Raw genomic sequence first — 18,717 nt, forward strand, 5'->3', positions numbered from 1 at the left:
ATTTGTAGTGCTATACTTGGATGACATCCTGATCTTCAGCCACAGTTGGGAAGAGCACCTCCAGCACATCTGGCAGGTTCTCCAAACACTACGGCAACACAAGTTATGTCCCAATTTGGAGAAATGCACTTTTGGCACGACCCAGGTTTAGTATGTGGGATACATTATTGATGAACAGGGGGTGCATATGCATCCAGCCAAGATCCAAGTCATTCAGGATTGGCCCTCTCCAACCACTCTAATGCAGCTCTGCAGCTTTCTAGGTCTTGCCAACTTCTACCGTAGGTTCGTGTTGGGATTTTCTCATATCACTTGGCCCTTGAGTCAAGTCACCAAGGGAGGAGTAAAATAAAAATTCTTCTGGTCTGAATCTCAACAGAAGGCATTCACAGAGTTGAAAGACCGCCCCTGCTTGGCACCGGTGCTCTCATTTCCAAACTTGCAACAACCATTTGAGGTCAAGACGGATGCCTCTGGATATGCTATTAGGGAAGTCCTTACTCAACACAGGCATCCAGTGGCATATCACAGTGAGACAATTTCAGACACAGTCTGGAAGTATCCCACTTATGACAAAGAGATGCATTCCATTGTGCAGGGCTGCCGACAATGGAAACATTACATTTTGAGGAAGGAAACGGTCATCCACATAGACCATTGACCCCTTGAGTTCATACAGACCCAAGGGAAATTACAGAATGATCACCATCAGAAGTGGTCCACATACCTGCAACAGTTCCATATGAATATCAAGTATAAGAAGGGCAACACCTATAATGTTGCAGATTGCCTCAGTCGACCACCGATCATGTCATTAACCACCATGCTCAACTCTTATGGGCACGAGACTTCTGAATGGCCACTTCTCTACAAAAGCGACCCAGACTTTGGCCACACATACCAGACACTCTTGGAGGGTTGGCATGTTCCATATTTTCACCTCTACGATGCCCTGTTATGCCACCTGGGTTAGCTTTGTGTTCCTTCAAGCGAGCATGCCAAGATGATTTGGGAAGCACACTACAGTCGGGCTGCTGGGCATTTCGGGGTCGAGAAAACAGTGGCAATACTATAGAAGTATTTCTACTGGCTGAATCTTCAAAAAGATGTCAAGAAGTACATCAGATCATGCACTGCCTGCCCCATTGCCAAACCGTCAAGAAGCAAGGCCTCTATATTCTGCTGCCTACCCCTAGTTGACCTTGGGAATCCATCTCCATGGATTACATGTCAGGCCTTCCTTCCACTAAGCATGGAAACAACTGTGTTTTTGTGGTGATCGACAGGTTCTCAAAGATGGCCATTATGGCAGCCTGCAAGAAGAATATCACAGTGTAAGCCACTACTAAACTCTTCTTTGAACGGGTGTGGGTGCACATTGGGATCCCACAATCTATCATCTTAGATCGGGATAGTAGGTTCCTTAGTACATTTTTTCCAATCTACGGTCAATGCTGGACACCAAACTCACTAAGTCCACAACCTTCCATCCTCAAACTGATGGCCAAATAGAGGTTGTCAATAGGATGATTGTACACATTTTGTGCATGCACAACTCAAATGATCCACGCACATGGGATGAGAGCCTCCCCTATGTTCAACACAGCTACAATCGGGCTCTCCACATCTCGACTGGCCACAATCCTTTTCAGGTGGGCTTGGGATTCCAGCCACTATGTCGTATTGATGTGGCCATGCCATTTGCAGCTACTCACACAGATTCGGCTAATGTCCAGTCTGAAATAGATAAGGCAAATAGCCTCATTAAGCAGATTCAACATATTCGCTAGAAAGTCCATGACATTTTGGAGAAATCAAATGCCAAGTACAAGCATCGACATGATCAACATCGGGTGCCACACAAGTTTCAGGTGGGTGACAAAGTCAGGCTGCATTTGCAAAAGGAATGCCTTACTGGAGCCTATCAGAAAGTCAAACCACTCCAATATGGGCCTTACACCATTACGAAGGCTGTGGGAGACAATGCATTTGACCTCAACATTCCCCCATTCCTTGGCTTGCACCTAGTGTTCAATGTGGAATGCCTTCGGTCATACTTTCCACCATTACTAGACACATCCGACATTGTAGAACAGCTCACACCCACAGAGTTAAATCCAGATTGCATGGAATAAGATGCAATTGATTGGATCATGGACACACAGATCAAGCACACTCGATAGCACAACATCCAACTGTCCTGAGTTGTCAAAGCAGGCCAACTCCTTCACCAGGGCAAGTGGCTCACCAAGGGTCAAGTTCAACAGAAGTTTCCTCATCTCATGGAGGAACTCAACGCAATGGGGACCATTGCTTCCTAAGGGGGGAGGAATGATCCAGGTGGATATTAGTGGCCACCCGCCAAGTCCACTTGGACACCCAAAATTGTTTCTTTCAGCGTTTCAGTTTCCTTAATTGTAGCACAATTTACTATTTTTAGCAATTTTTTGGGTCCTAAACTTCCAAAGCCGTTTTGAGGCCCTAAACGACGTTTTTTGGGAAAACTGGGAGCAACATGGGTCCATGGACGGATGTTACTCTACCCAAATCTATAGTTCTTGGAAAGGTCTTTCTAATGAGATATTGTATGTGTCAAATGGAGATCGTATGCCAAAGCTAAGACCCTTCGAAGTTGATGTACCAATTTACCCAAACAGGGCCCACAGTTTGGCATTTCATCTTCTAGAGTTGGGTTTTTGGATGTTTAGGGTTTTCCATTATTTCTCAACAATAAATAGGCCTTCGAGCCTCATTGTAACACTGTTCAGAGGCATGTAGCCACCACATATCTTCTCAGAGATAAGCTACAATCACCCTAGTTGTTTATTTCAATTGTCTATTTGTAAGCATATCTCAGTATTTTACATTAATGAAATGAAGTATTATTTCCACTGCATCTTTGTGTTTATGGTTATCTCTATGATTTTTTGCATTCCTATTTAAATCTGGATAATTATACCCTTCCATGGATCATGATCCGCAGGCGGGCTCACTCATCTTACATTTCTTTACATTATTTTTGGGCGGACTACTCTTTGAATTCAACTTATTGCAATTGCGCTCCACACATCCCGCAGAGTCTTTACCCTATCTTTATCGAAAACTTTAGGCTTTGTGTCCCATGACCATTGTGCAGGGCTTCTGCTACCCAACAAGAATAAAATGAAAAGGTGTGGTGCTAATGTGACAAATTTTTACCCCCAAAAAATTCATTTGATGTTTGGAAATGTTCTCGGAAGGTTTCAGACCCCATTTTTCCAAATTGGGTCCCGCTTGTAAAAAATGTCCCATGAGTTTATTCCTCCACATTTTCCACTCCAAATGCATCAATATGGATGCCCAAAAATATAATGATCTAATTTGGATCATAGGATCAAGAAATATTTTTTTTTGGGAGGTCATAAAGTGGATGTGCAAAAATTTATGGCAAAATGTTTGGTATGCCAACAAAATAAAGTAGAGACTATAAAGACCCTAGGGATCCTTTAGAAATTAACCATACTAGGATAGTTCCAATGGATTTTATTACAAGTTTACCAAAATTTGAAGGAAAGAGTGTCATTATGGTAGTGGTAGATCGAATGACAAATTATGCCCACTTTTCCTCTCTTTCTCATCCTCTTAGAGAAAGAATTGTGGCAGAAATTTTCATGGAAATAATCGAAAAGCTATATGGAATACCAAAGATTATTGTAAGTGATAGTGATCCAATTTCCACTGGAAATTGTTGCAATGAATTATTCTCTTGTTTGGGTGCTCAATTGGCTCACATCTCATCTTACCATCCTCAATATGATCAGTAAACTAATATTATCAATAAATTTTTAAAATAATATTTAAGTTGCTTTGCATATGATAAATAGACAAAATGGGTCAAATGGTTCCATTCACAAAATGGTGGTACAATATATCCTTCCATACTTCATAAAAAGATGTCACAATTTATGGAACTCATCCTCCACCCATCACCTCACCCTTGAAACAGACTATAAAGGATCAAAGGGTAGAGGACCACATACAACATGTTAGGGCACTATAATACTAGTGATTCCCCATTACTATTTTCATTGTATCCCTTATTTTTATTATTTTGCCCCTATTGTCCCCATATTTTTATTAGTGTGCCCCATAGAAACCCTCTATTGTTATTATTGTGCCCTTATGTTATTAATTTTAGGCCATCATGATTATGTTCTGAACCCTTAGACTTTTATATATAGAAGGGAGGTTTAGTCATTTTTATCATCCAAGAATTGTTAATTTGTGTAATGTAAAGGAGGGTGCCCCCTCAAAGACTCCAAATTATAAGGTGTTGATCTATCTTTTCTATATTTTTGTGAGCTAGTTTCCTAACATTTGGTATAAAGCTTTGGATTCTATGGTTTCGCTTCTCCAAACAGGTCATCGTGGCATTTTTGCTATAACTATTTTGCTGCAACATTTCAAAAGCTAAAAAAAAAACCCCATTTGAGCTGAAATCGTTCTGAACTTCACGTCTAAATTTCAGAGTTTGTCTCGCTATATCTTCGGAGATATGATATGCAAAAGTTAGGGTTTTGCAAATTCCCGAATTACATTCTAAACAAGTGACTTGGGGAAATTTATCATAACTTTTGCCAAGCATCAGATTGAAATTTCATAAGAAGTTTTAGAAAGAGGACGTCCTATAGCTTTCTGTATATCAGTTTTAGTTACTAAGGTTGAAACAATGACACAGCACTTCGTACAAGTTTTCTCTACTGAAGTAGTCTATAATCAGGTCATCGTAGGAGTTTTTGGATAACTCTTCCTTGGAGAATCCATTCTTGATCAGACTTAAGGGGTTAGTAAGAGGACTCAATGGGCTACATCAGGACGCAATTTCAGATATAAAAGGTCCATAGTTACAGAGATACAACAGATTCAATATTGAGCTCCTACAAAGTGAAGAAAAATGGTGTGTAGTTTTTTTTTTCATAATATTGGTTTAAAAAATTAGTTTGAACGAATTCAAAGGGGAATAGTGAATAATTATTAGCATTAATTGATGCCCTGAAGAAAGAAATTGGAAAGACGTAGTAAGAACCCTGAAAGCTCTAGCATGACTTGCGAAGAAGAGGAAGAAATGCAATATGATATATCAAAATTACAAGACCAAGTACAACAAATTTCACTGCCACAAAAGGTACTGAAGCCAAGATGAATGGTGTGGAAGCTAATATGAATGGCATGCAAGTTAAGATGGATTGCATGGATGCTAAGATGAATGGAATGGACATTAGGATGGAAGAATTGAAGATAAATTTGAATAAGTTGCTACAAGAAATGGTTACTAATGGTGAAAGTGTAGTAAAGGAAACTCATGATGAGAACAAAAGAAATGTTAATCATGATTTCATAGACTGTAATGTTGGATTTAAGACCCACCATGTTCCAAAAATCAATATGAGGAAGTTTGATGGCAAGGATCTCGGAACATGGATACTACAGATGAAGCAATTTTTCGATCTCCATAATTTGTAAACACACAAAAAGTATGTATTGCAACTTTATATTTGGAACCAAATTAGTTTTTATGGTATCAATGGATTTTCTCTCGTAAACAAATTGTCACTTGGGCAATTTTTACAGAAAAAATGATAGCACATTATGAGGATACAAAAAGAAACACCTTTTTTAGCCAATTGATATATCTCAAACAAAAGGATTCAATGATGGAGCACATTGAGGACTTCCAAAAATTTAACATAAGGGTAAAATATATTGCAGTGGAGTATAGAATTGATGTGTTCCTAGGAAATTTAAAGGATAATATTCAACATGAGGTTCGCCTTTGGGAACCTGATGCATTGGAGAAGGCATTCATGTTAGCAACAAAAATGGAAAACAAAATTATGTAAACTAGGAGGCCTACCACTCACAACTATAAAGATGAAAGTGTTGTTGACCCTAGCCTTCCACAACCTGCAAGGTTGACACCACAACAATTGGAAGAAAAAAGAGCAAAAGGGCTTTGTTACAGTTGTGCTAGTGAATACACTAAATTTCATAAGTGTGCTGAGAAGAAATTATTCTACATAGATTGTGAAGAGGAGGAAGAAAAGGAACAAGAAATGTCAAAAGAAGAGGATATTCTCCAAGAAAAAACCCTAGATAAAGAAGAAATTAATCCGGCCATATCTTGTAATGCATTGGCTAGAATTACCACTCAAACTATCAAGATAGAAGGACATATCAAGATGAAAAAGGAAATGTTGATTGATTCAGGAAGTACCCATAATTTTATTCATTGTAAGATAGCCAAGGAATTGAATTGCTTCCTATATCAAGTGCCAAAGTGTCAAGTGATGGTTGCAAGTGGAGGAACCATAAATTGCTCGGGAAAGTGCCATAATATCAAGATATCCATGGGAGAATATGTATTGAATAGCCCAATGCTTTCCATTCCAATGGGTGGTGCTGATGTTGTACTAGGAGTCCAATGGCTACAATCCTTGGGTATAATAGCTTTTAATTTTCAAGAACTTTTCATGAAAGTTTGTGCGGAAGAAAAGGAAGTTGAATTAAGGGGTATTGCAATGAAACTAGGAAAGATAATAAGCTCTAACGGTATGAAAATTCTTCTAAAGAAGGAACAAGGAGGTGTAATTACCCAATTATTTTCGCCAGAGGTTCCCACATTGAAATCTTCTATTTTTCCAGATCTACAAAAAGCCTTGGACAATCATTCCAAGATATTTGAGACCCCCAATGTCCTCCCACCTATTCGTGATCATGATCATGCTATTCATTTGATTCCAGGAAGTGTTCCTCCAAACATCAGGCCGTACAAATATCCCTATGCCCAAAAGAGTGAAATTGAACGTATGGTTGTAGAAATGCTAGAGGTTAGTATAATTCAACCTACTCAAATTTCTTTCTCTGCTTGAGTAGTATTGAAGCACAAGAAGGATGGATCATGGTGCATGTGTACATATTATAGGGAGCTCAACAAGATCACTATTAAAGATAAATTTCCAATTCCTCTCATTGATGAATTATTGGATGAATTGCATGGATCTATTTACTTCACCAAATTGGATCTCCATTCAATATATCCATCAAATCAGAATGAAGAGTGAAGGCATTCAGAAAACAAAAATTAGAAATCGTGAGTGTCATCATGAATTTTTGGTCATGCCTTTTGGCCTTACCAATGCACCTTCTACATTTCAAGGTTTGATGAATTCCATTTTCAAACCCTTCCTTAGAAAATTTGTGTTAGTATTTTTTAATGATATGATAATCTACAAGAAGTCTTGGAAGGATCATGTTGAACATGTTGACAAGGTGCTCAAACTATTAAAGGAGAAACAATTATATGAAAAATTCTCCACATGTTTCTTAGGAGTACAAGAGGCAGACTATCCGGGTCATATTATATCTCATGAAGGTGTTAAGGTAGACCCTAGCAAAATTAAATCCATTAAGGAATGGAAAATCCCCACATCCATAAAGAATCTGCGAGGATTTCTAGGGTTGTTGGGGTATTATCACAAGTTTGTTAAGAATTATGGGAGAATAATAGAACCTCTAACAACATTATTGAAGAAAGATGCATTTTCATGGACTCGAGAGGCAAAAAAGGCCTTCAAACATATTAGAGATGAAATGTGTGAAGCACTAATCTTAGCTATGCTAGACTTCACAAAAACCTTTATTGTGGAATGTGATGCTTTAGGAAATGGAGTTGGTGTTGTTTTAATGCAAGATGAAAGATCCATTTCTTTCGAAAGTCATCCAATCAAAGGAAAGTATTTACACAAAGCTATTTATGAGAAGGAAACGTTGGAAATACTACATGCACTTAAGGAATGGTGACCCTACCTAATGGGAAGACACTTCAAGGTAAAAATAGATCATGATAGTCTTAAATACTTTTTAGAACAAATATTATCCTCTGAAGGGCAACAAAAATGGGTCACAAAGATGTTGGGTTATGACTTTGAAATCATCTACAAAAAAGGGAAGAAAAATGTGTGGCAGATGCACTCTCAAGAAAGGATGAGGATGTGGAAGCATTGTTGTTTGCCATTTCTATTATCCATCCAAATTGGATAAATGAAGCAAGGGATGAATGGAAGAATGAGGAAGAAGTGTGGGCACTCATTCAAAAGTTACAACAACATCCCAATACATCTGATACATTTAGCTAGAAAAATGATTTATTATGGGACAAAGACCAGTTATACCTATGTGAGAATTCCCAACTCAGCAAAAGATTCTTATGGAATTACACACTTCTCCCTTAGGAGGACACTCATGATTTTTAAAAACTTACCACATGGTTAAGAAGGAATCTTTTTGGGATGGACTTAAATCAGATATTCAAAAGTTTATGGAGGAATGTTTGATTTTCCAACAAAATAAAGTTGAAACAATTAAGACCCTAGGTCTATTGCAACCTTTATCCATTCCAAGCCAATGTTGGGAGGAGGTTTCAATGGATTTTATCACAGTTTTACCTAAGTTCGAAGGAAGGAGTGTCATCATGGTGGTAGTTTACAGACTTACCAAGTATGCACACTTTTGTGCATTATCGCATCCATTTAAAGCCAGTACAATTTCTACTGCATTTGTGGAAACAATTCAAAAACTACATGGAAACCCAAAGATTATTGTAAGAGATAGAGATCCCACTTTCACTGGAAATTTATGGACAAAATTATTTTCTTGTCTCGATACCGAGTTAGCTCATAGCTCATCTTATCACCCTCAATCTAATGGGAAAACTGAGATAGTAAACAAATGTTTGGAAGGATATCTTCGTTGTTTTGTATCTAATAAACAGACACAATGGGTCAAATAGTTTCCTCTGGCTGAATGGTGGTATAACACTTCCTTCCATACTGCAGCAAAAATGACCTCATTTATGGCAATTTATGGATATCATCCACCATCCATTAAATCATATTTAAGAGAAAATTCTAAGGTTCAAGCAGTGGAAGATCACATCGAGCATCAACAACAAGTTCACCAACTCTTAAAGGATAACCTCATGTTGGCGCAAAATAGAATGAAACAACAGGAAGATCAACATTGGAACAAAAGAAGTTTTGATGTAGGTGACTAGGTATTCCTACAACTACAACCATATAAGCAAATGTCCCTCAAGCAAGCTAAGAAGGATAATAAATTATCACCAAGGTATTATGGTTTGTACAAGGTGTTGCAAACGATTGGTACTATGGCATACAAATTGGAGCTTCCTGCAACTTCCTGAGTGCACCAGACTTTCCATATTTCATGTTTAAACAAGGTTATAGGTGACAAGCTCCCAGTTCAAACAATATTTTTAGAACTTGATGAGGAAGGGAAAATCAAATTGGAACCAAAACAGTCACAAAACAAGAACTCGACACCTACAAAATCGATCAATTTTGGAGTATCTCATTAAGTGGAAGAACTTATCTGCTGAAGATTCCACATGGGAGGATGAGAATTTTATACAGAAGCATCTAGAACTACTCAAGCATTGAGGACAACGCTTTTCGAAAGGAGAGGGGCATGTTAGGTCTCTATAATAGTAGTGATTCCCCCATTACTATTGTCATTGTATCCCTTATTGTTATTATTGTGGCCCTATTGTCCCCATATTGTTATTAGTGTGCCCCATAGAATCCCTCTATTGTTATTGTTGAGCCCTTATGTTATTACTGTTAAGTCGGCTTGATTATATTGTGAATCCTTAGACTCCTATGTGTAGAAGGGGGGTTTAGTCATTTTTATCATCCAAGAATTGTACATTTGTGTAATATAAAGGAGGTTGCCTCGTCGAAGAGGCTGAATTATAAGGCACTGATCTATCTTTTCTATCCTTTTGTGAGTTGGTTTCCTAACACAACACCAACATAAGGTTCCCAATTATTGAAGGACAACTTGGTTATGGTGTAAAATAAGATGAAACAACAATGAGATAAACAACACAATGAAAGGGAATTTGAAGTGGGGGATTTCATATATTGTGCGACTACAACCATATAAACAGATGTCCCTGAAGTAGTAAAATAAGGATAATGAATTACCTCCGAGATATTATGGCCCGTATAAGGTGTTGTGGAGGATTGGAAGTATGTCCTACAAATTGGGGTTGCTCCATCTTCATGCGTAGATCCTGTATTCCATGTCTCTTTCTTAAAGAATATCATCGGTGATAAGATCCTAATCAAAATTATTCTACCGGAGATTAGTGAAGGTAAAATAATACTAGAACCAAAAATAGTTTTTGGAATAAGGACTAAGCAACAGAGAAATCAATTAATTACTGAGTACCTCATCAAATGGAAGAACCTACCATTGGAAGAAGCGATATCGGTAGATGAGTGTTTTGTGCAAAATATACACATATATTGAAGTATTGAGGACAAGACTTCTTTGAATGGGAGGGGGATGTTAAGCCCTATATAAGCCCCATGTTAACCCAAAAACCCTCATTAAGCCTTAGATATCGAGTGATTACATTTTTATTGTTATATTGTTACGTAGGTTAGAACCCCTCACTATCCCATTTTATTATAATTATATCCTTTGTCTCCTATATATACACTTAGAGAGCGTAGTCTTAAGAATATCAAATATTACCTTGTTCATTCTATAAGTAGGTTTCTCCCTCGAAGTGGACTATAATTATTGGTTTCTTATCGGGGTTAAGGCATAAGGATCATGACAATTTTTTAATAAATATTTCATCATGGAACTTGAATAAACTATTTGAATATCAACACTAGCTAATTTACTTCAATATCAATTTTACATATATGTATATATAGGAAAACAAAGTGAACAAAACAATAAAAGAAAAGTTTAATACTAACCATAACAACATATTCCAATTCCCAAAGAAATGAAGCAATTGAAATTCAAAAATTATGTTATTTCTTAAAAAGAATAGTACAGAGGAAATTTCAATATTCAAGGTTAAGTAATATTTAAATGTACTTAAAATATATATTATTTGAAAAGAACAATCAATCCATGAGTAAAATATTTCAATCGTCATTTTAATTAAAATAATAAAACTTTTGAATCCTCGTTTTAAATAAAATATTTCAAGGGCATAACTACTCCTTTTGTAATAAGTTTTTAGATTTATGATAACTTTCTAAATATCAAAGGCATAACGGTATTCCTGTCACACCAACGAAGGGCTTAGAATTAGTTAAATTTCAAATATAGATTAAGTTAGTTAAGTAAACAAATTTCATATTATTATTATTTTGGTAGTGATATTGTAACTTGAATTTTGGAGAAATAATAAATAATTTGTGTTATTAGAATGGAGGATTAATTTAGGATAAAAATTTCAATATGTGGAGAAACAATTTACATACAGAGCGTTATGATGATTTGCGGCAATAATAATAATAATACTATTTAAATTGTGAATAATCTTATTTCTAATAATAATAAGAATATAGAGATGAATGTCATTATTTTATTAAAAATTTGAGATAAGAAAGAGTGAAGTTATACCACAAAAAAATATTTCCACAAAAAATTCAGAAACAACATGAGAGGAAATACCATTCATATACATATAAAACATAAAAAAGCCCCATTAGCAACGTAATGACGATTTGTCCTTCTTCCTTCCTGTTACTTTCCATGGTGGAACAATAGAACATGAGGTCTTTTGGGTCATGCAGTCCCCTCTTTGGGAGACCATTTGCAAATTTATTAGATTCCCTGAAGATATGTGTCATAGTATAGATTCCAAAAATACAAAGAAAAGGATTGATTTGGTCCCTCCATCCCTGTAGATCTCGAGGGTCAAAGCTTGCAACCCCCTTAAATTCATCGATGATGGTCTATGAATCTCCAAAAATATGTATGTTTTGTATCCCTTTTTCTCTAGCAAAGCCATCGGGGGAAATCGTCTCAGCTTTGGTGTTCGTTGTGTTTCCTGCACTCCAGTGGAGTTTCTAACAAGTTTTCTCATCCAAATGGAGCCACCCCCCACAACAACATTTTCCCCATTGCACCGCACCTTCAAAGTATCTCACTGGTAGAATAATGCAAGGGGATGTGATATGCCTAGACATGTCTCGGACGTGGGTGCACTTTGGTTCCATGTGATTTATCCATGATATAATTTTTGCACATACTTGATGTACGTGGACATGCTTCTCCTGAAAAATATAGTGGTTGCGTTCCTTACATATTTCCCAAAGTATGAATAGGGGAATGTAGGAAATGGTACCACCCCCGACAGCTCCCCATCTCAGACAATGTTCAATAGATTAAAAAATCTTGAAGGGTAACCTGCAAGAAGAATGTATGATAGACCAAACATGTAAAGAAATGCTACAATGAAGGAACAAGTGTGATACCGATTATTCACTCACACGACACAAGACATAGCAACCTGGTCTAGTAAAACTACATTTTCACAAGTTATTTCAAGTAAGCATGCGATCCTACCATAACAGACAACAAAATAAGATGACTTATAAATTTGCAAATGATTTCAATATTGTTTTTTACGAGGATCATGGAGCATATTTGAAACCCTATAGAGAGAACTATCCATAACATTCTGCCACCATCACAAAGTGTTGTTTTAGAGTGCCCTCCCAAGTGAGGAAGTCTCCACCTGAAATTTTGCATAAACCAACATTAATTAAATTGTTTACAAAATCATTCCAAATCTGGGCGTTGTATCCTATCATGCCAAGTTGTGTTGCCTCCTTCCATGTTAGATTTACCCCACGCCGCCCATTGATAACCTGTCCCAAAAAGAACAAAACTCGTTGGTGTATAGCTTCGAAGGTGCATGTCGGAAGTCCTAAATCTGTGTCAAAACCCATGATGTTGTCTCTTCCAACCATCATCTGACTACCCCCTCTAAAATCCCATCTAATGCATTGTAGAAAGGGTAATTTAGCTTTCTAGAAACTCCTCCAGATCTATGATTCATTTTTTTTGGCTTTGGGAAACCAATCCAAAAATGGCTTCCCTTTTAGATATTTGCCGCTGAAAATCCTCTGTATAATACCATCACCGAACAAAAATCTCCACATGAACTTAATGAGAGGAGATTTTCAAAATATTTTAACATTGAGAAATCCCCATTCTTCTGTTGGAGTCACAATTTCCGTTACACCAAAACCTACATGTGTTATTAAACAGACACATCGCTAGTGTTAAGCACATGCCACAAAACACACAGGAGCATTGGATCAACACCGCCATTAAAGGGGAGCGCAACAATCTCCCCCCTCGACATGAGCCAGGTGTGTTTCGAACTCGAGACATTTGGCTCTGATACCACTTATTGGAGTCACAATTGCCTTTACACCAAAACCTGTAGGTGTTAGTAAACAAACAGATAGCTAGTGTTAAGCACATGCCACGAAACACATGGGAGCGTTGGATCAACACCACCATTAACGGGGAGCACAACATCTTCAATGTCTCGTGGCCTGGTGATGTCATCCCATTTTATTATGCAATATTTTATATTCCCTTCCGGTCCTAACCACAGAAAGTGTGCCATTATAGATGTTATATCATTGCAAATGCACGCAGAAAATACAAAAAAGGTGCATCCAATAGATTCCCATCTGTTTTAAAACTGACTAATTTAGTTTGAATATGCCTCCCAAGGATAGAGTTCGATGTGTCCAGCATCCTAATTTCTTCTTGAATTTATGTAGCATCCAATAACAATCATGTACGGGATAATTATTTGGCTTCAGCCTATATCCCAGGCATGTGAAGATGTCTTGAACAGGTTTGTAAGAAACCCCAAACAAGTCCAAAATTTGTTTAATCTCACTGATATTATCGTATGAGTGGATAAGTACCAAGTTATGTCCATTGGAAATCAAGCGAGATGCCAAACCAAAATGGCAGAAAATGTGGAATAAAGCTTCCCATTCAACAACAGACAACATGCCAAAGGTTACTATATCATAAAAAAAAAAAAAAATGGGTAATACAAACCTCTCCGTTCAAGTAAACACCCCGAAAATAGCCTCCCACCTTTGCCTCGATTATCTTCCTATTGATCCTGTACATGATAAGAATGAAAAGGAGCGGCAAGAGGGAGCATCCTTATCTTAATCCCTGAACAGCCCATAAAAAATAGTGAGTAGTCCATTTATGAGAATCGCCAACCATGCATGTGATACACACGACATAATCTATTCAATAATATAAATAGAGAGTCCAATATTCTGTAAAACAATCCGAAGAAAGATCCAATTAACATTGTCATAACCTCGTTGTAAATAAATCTTCATCACCACAACTTCGAGTTTCTTTTTATGAATTATGTGTATACATTCTTGTAATATAGCAATATCATCGTGAATGGATCGATTTGGAAGGAACCCAAATTTATCTCTAGAGATATGTGCCGAAAGGAAAACCTTTAACCTCTTTTTGATGATCTTTGAGATGACTTTGCATGATTTTGTCAGTTAACTTTTCAAATCCAACTCATGATAAATAAATAAAAAAGAATGAAGAGTAAATAGGAAAAAAAAAGATGATAATTTGGTATAGTTAAAAATAAATAAATATTTAATCCAAAGTTCAAAACCTTTTTTTGCAATTGATGTTCCTTCATCCTTAGTTCTTGTTTTATGAAACATAAGCATTAATACTATTTATTTTTCCAAACATGTTGTGCAACATTACATGTGAAAGAATTGTCAATTATTCTATCGAAGATGGTGTGTAACATATTCAATATATTTATACCTCGTCTACAAGTGAGGCACGTAGCAAGTATTCGCTTGTAATAGAGGTACATAAAGGAAAAAGGATAGGTACTTCTTGCCCAATATTATAAATTGGATTTAGGCAATTGCTCCTTTGTTTCTTAAACTTGAGTTACATTTATTTTAGAGTTAGGTTCAACATCATATGATGGGTGGATAGACCCCACACTTAACTTAATCATTTCTTGACAAGTCTTACATAACCTAGTAAAAATGAATGGTTTTTGTAAATGCATGCATTATGAATCACAATATCATGAATATACATATTCACTATAGTTGTTAAGCCTTATATAAGCTCCATGTTAACTCTAAAACCCACTCATATGCCCTAGACATTGAGTTAATAAATTTATATTGTTATATTGCTATGTCAGCTAAATCCTTTAATTGTACCATTTCATTAAAATTCTACCATTTGTCTCCATTATATAAACTATGGAGACCTAGTTATAGGATCATGAAATCTTATCTTATACATCGAATTAATTATAAAACCAGGTTTTTGCCTCAAAGTTCACTATAACAATTGGTTTCCTATGATTTTTAAGGCACGACGTCCATAGCATTTGGTAGTAGTACTATGATCTCAGTGTTTTGTTACTTCAAATGAGTCATATCGAATGTCTTTCTATAACACATTTTTAGGGGTGTTTCACACCATGAAATATGGAATAGACCGAGAAGACATCTTAAGGTATGTTAGTAAAAAAATTAGATTCTAGTTTGTTATACTTTCAGAGATATGACCATGTCGACCATGTGGAAGTTAGGATTTGTAAATGGTCTTGAAATCTTGGGATTTTTCCTATATTCATTTTTTGGGGAATATCTAGATAGTGAAATTTTTGGAATATTGAAAAAATAATTGACATAAATTTTATATGTTGGTTCAGTATAATTTTGGATATATATCCCATGGAACTTATGGTTTTTGAATTGTCTTGAAATTAGTTTTAAAAGATTCATCATGGAATTTTTTCTATAACTTTTTTTTTTGGGACACTTTAAGATTGTAAAAATTTTAGAGAACTTATAAGACATGCCAAAGTACGTTAGATAAAAATTTCATAATCAGATTATAATAATTGGAAATTTTTCATGCTATAAAAAAAATCTCATGTGAAGACACCAAAAACCAACAAGTTTAGGGAAGCTTATCATAATATTCACTTGGGGCAAAGTTGTGGTCATACCTACGCAAAACCAAAGAAAGACACAAGGTATTGTAGGCCAAAACTTCATATTTATAAGGGCTCAAATTTCAGAGGTATAACAAGATGTTATCCATCTAGATAGTCTACAAATTAAGGTTTTTAAAGGTATATAACTTACAATTGGCATAATTGTTTATTAGAAAAACTATATTTTATTATTCAAAATTTGTGATAAATAGAAAAAAGAGGAGCACTATTATTTACTCACATGGTTCCTAAGGGTACTTAAAAAGTTACTTCACCACTTAAGTCTCTAAAAAGTTCATCTATGACTCATGCAAAAATAAAATATCTTTAGTACCAAGTATCAAGTTGGAAGACCAATTTTTACATATGGAGAAAAGGATGAATTAAACCAAGGAAGAAACGAAAAATGTCAAGAATGAAATACAAAATTCCATAGCTAAAAATAAGGAAAATAAAAAAAATGTAGATTGTGCTATCATACAATCTCTCTAAATAGACATCCAAGGAAACAATGATCATGAGGGAAAGAAATATTTTGAGACTCAATATGATCCATATCTTCTGGGGATGCCCCCAAGATCTAAAAAAAATGAAATGGATCTTGAGGGGGAAGCACCCAAGATCTAAAAAGAAAATGAAATGGATCTTTGGGCGGAGATCCCCAAGATCTGAAAAATTGCAATGGCAGAAAGAAAATGAGAGAACACACAATAAAGAAACCACAAAGAAACTTTTTATTAAAATAGATAATAACTATAAGGAATACATTGTGGTGGAAAATCTGTCCTTTTACAAAATGCGACTTGTTACTTATAGCCTTTTTCAGTTACAATACCATAGGTAAATTCCACAGGTGAATGAATACCATGGGTGGATGTCACAATGCTATGGTAAAATACAATCGGTGAATTAATACCATGGGTGAATGCCACTTACAATACTATGGATGGATAAATACCATAGGTGGATGCCACTTACAATAACATGGGTAAATTCCATGGGTGGATTAATAACATGGGTGGATGAATACCATGGGTTGTCAGTTTCCATTCGGATCATTCCTCCCTCCTTAAGAAGAAATGGTCCCCATTGCGTGAAGTTCCCTCCTGCAAAGCCTTTGTTGAATATGAAGAGCCACAGAAGAGAAGGGTTTTATGTGGTTAACTCATAACCATGATGAATGAATATCTGAGGATAGAGATACCTTGTAATGTTTGTGACCAACTTTGATACCAACAGTGTGTGTCCTAACAAATGGACTTTGATGAAGTGTGGGTTTGTGGATGACCCATAACCATGATGAACGAAGATCCGAGGATAGAGATACCCTGTAATGCTTGTGACCAACTATGATACTGACAATGTGCAGCCTAACAAATGGACTTCAATGAAGTGTGGGTTTGTGGATGACCCATAACCATGACAAACGAAGGTTCGAGGATAGAAATACCCTGTAATGCTTGTGACCAACTGTGATACTAACAGTGTGTGGCCTAGCAGATGGAATTCGACGACAAGGATTTTTTGTAGTTCACACATAACCATGATGTTGATTGTTGATGAAGTAACAAGTGCCTACATAGCCTAGGGTGGGAGGGCACGTCTCCAAGGTGAATCCACTCTAAATGTTGCTCCAGATTTAAAATGGACCTAACTCAGTCCATATAACTAGGAATCTTTATTATAACTTGTTTTTGCAAACAAAATGATCATTCTGCATCTCCTCAAGTGTTGGAAATCGTTATCTGGACACTCTGGAATCTCATATTCTTGTTGCAACTGTTCCATCGTCAAAAGAGTTCTAAAAAAGTAGTTGATTTTAAATCAGTGATATCTCCCACTCATCCAACCCATGTTTTTTTTTAAATTGGGTGATTTTTCAAGCAAAGCTCATATCTGAAATCATTATTTTAAAATTCTACACAAAAACTACAAAAAATGATAGGAGATTGACCGTCCACTAGTTGTTGTCAGAAACAATTCTACAACATCGCTGATTTTAAATTAGCGATATCTCCCTCATCTAGACTCTGATTCGGTCGATTTTGTTCTTGAATTTTGGTATTTTTTCGCAATAAATTCAGATATGTTATTTTTTTTTTTGTAATTTTTGCACCAAATGTTCCATATCTCATTTAAAAACGTGCCCTCAAAAAAACATTTCTTGCAAAAAAAATGAAAAAAAAAAAAAAAACTCTTCCTACATTTCCCAAGAAAGTTCTCTGTGGAGGTCTAAGCATGTGCCTGAAGTTTGTTGAATATTGCTGCAAAAATTTGAAACTGAAATATGCATTAAACCATGATTCCCATGTAATCGTAACCTGCTCTGATACCACTAATCCAGATCTTTGGGGGAGGCCCCGAAAGAAAGAAAATGAGAGAACACACAATAAGAAAACCACAAATAATTTTTTTATTAAAATAGGTAATAATTGTAAGGACTATGTTGTGATGGACAATCTGCCATTTTACAAAATGCAGCTTGTTACTTATAACATTTTTTTAGTCACAATAGCACAAGTAAATTCCATGGGTGAATGAATACCATGGGTGGATTTCATAATACCATGGGTGAATTAATACCTTAGGTGGATGCCACTTACAATACCATGGGTGGATTTCACTTACAATACCATGGGTAATGAATAACTTAGGTGTATGAACACCATGGGTTGATGCCATTTTCCATTCGGATCACAATCACACATGGAGAATATTTTAACATAATTAAAGGACACAAATATTAAACCACCAAATTGTAATTATGATTTTTCAATCCATGTTTCACA

The sequence above is a fragment of the Pinus tabuliformis genome, chromosome 6 (assembly GCF_031772625.1).
Source record: "Pinus tabuliformis cultivar Carrire ecotype Pingquan chromosome 6, CPIR1, whole genome shotgun sequence".
Taxonomy (NCBI): Eukaryota; Viridiplantae; Streptophyta; class Pinopsida; order Pinales; family Pinaceae; genus Pinus; species Pinus tabuliformis.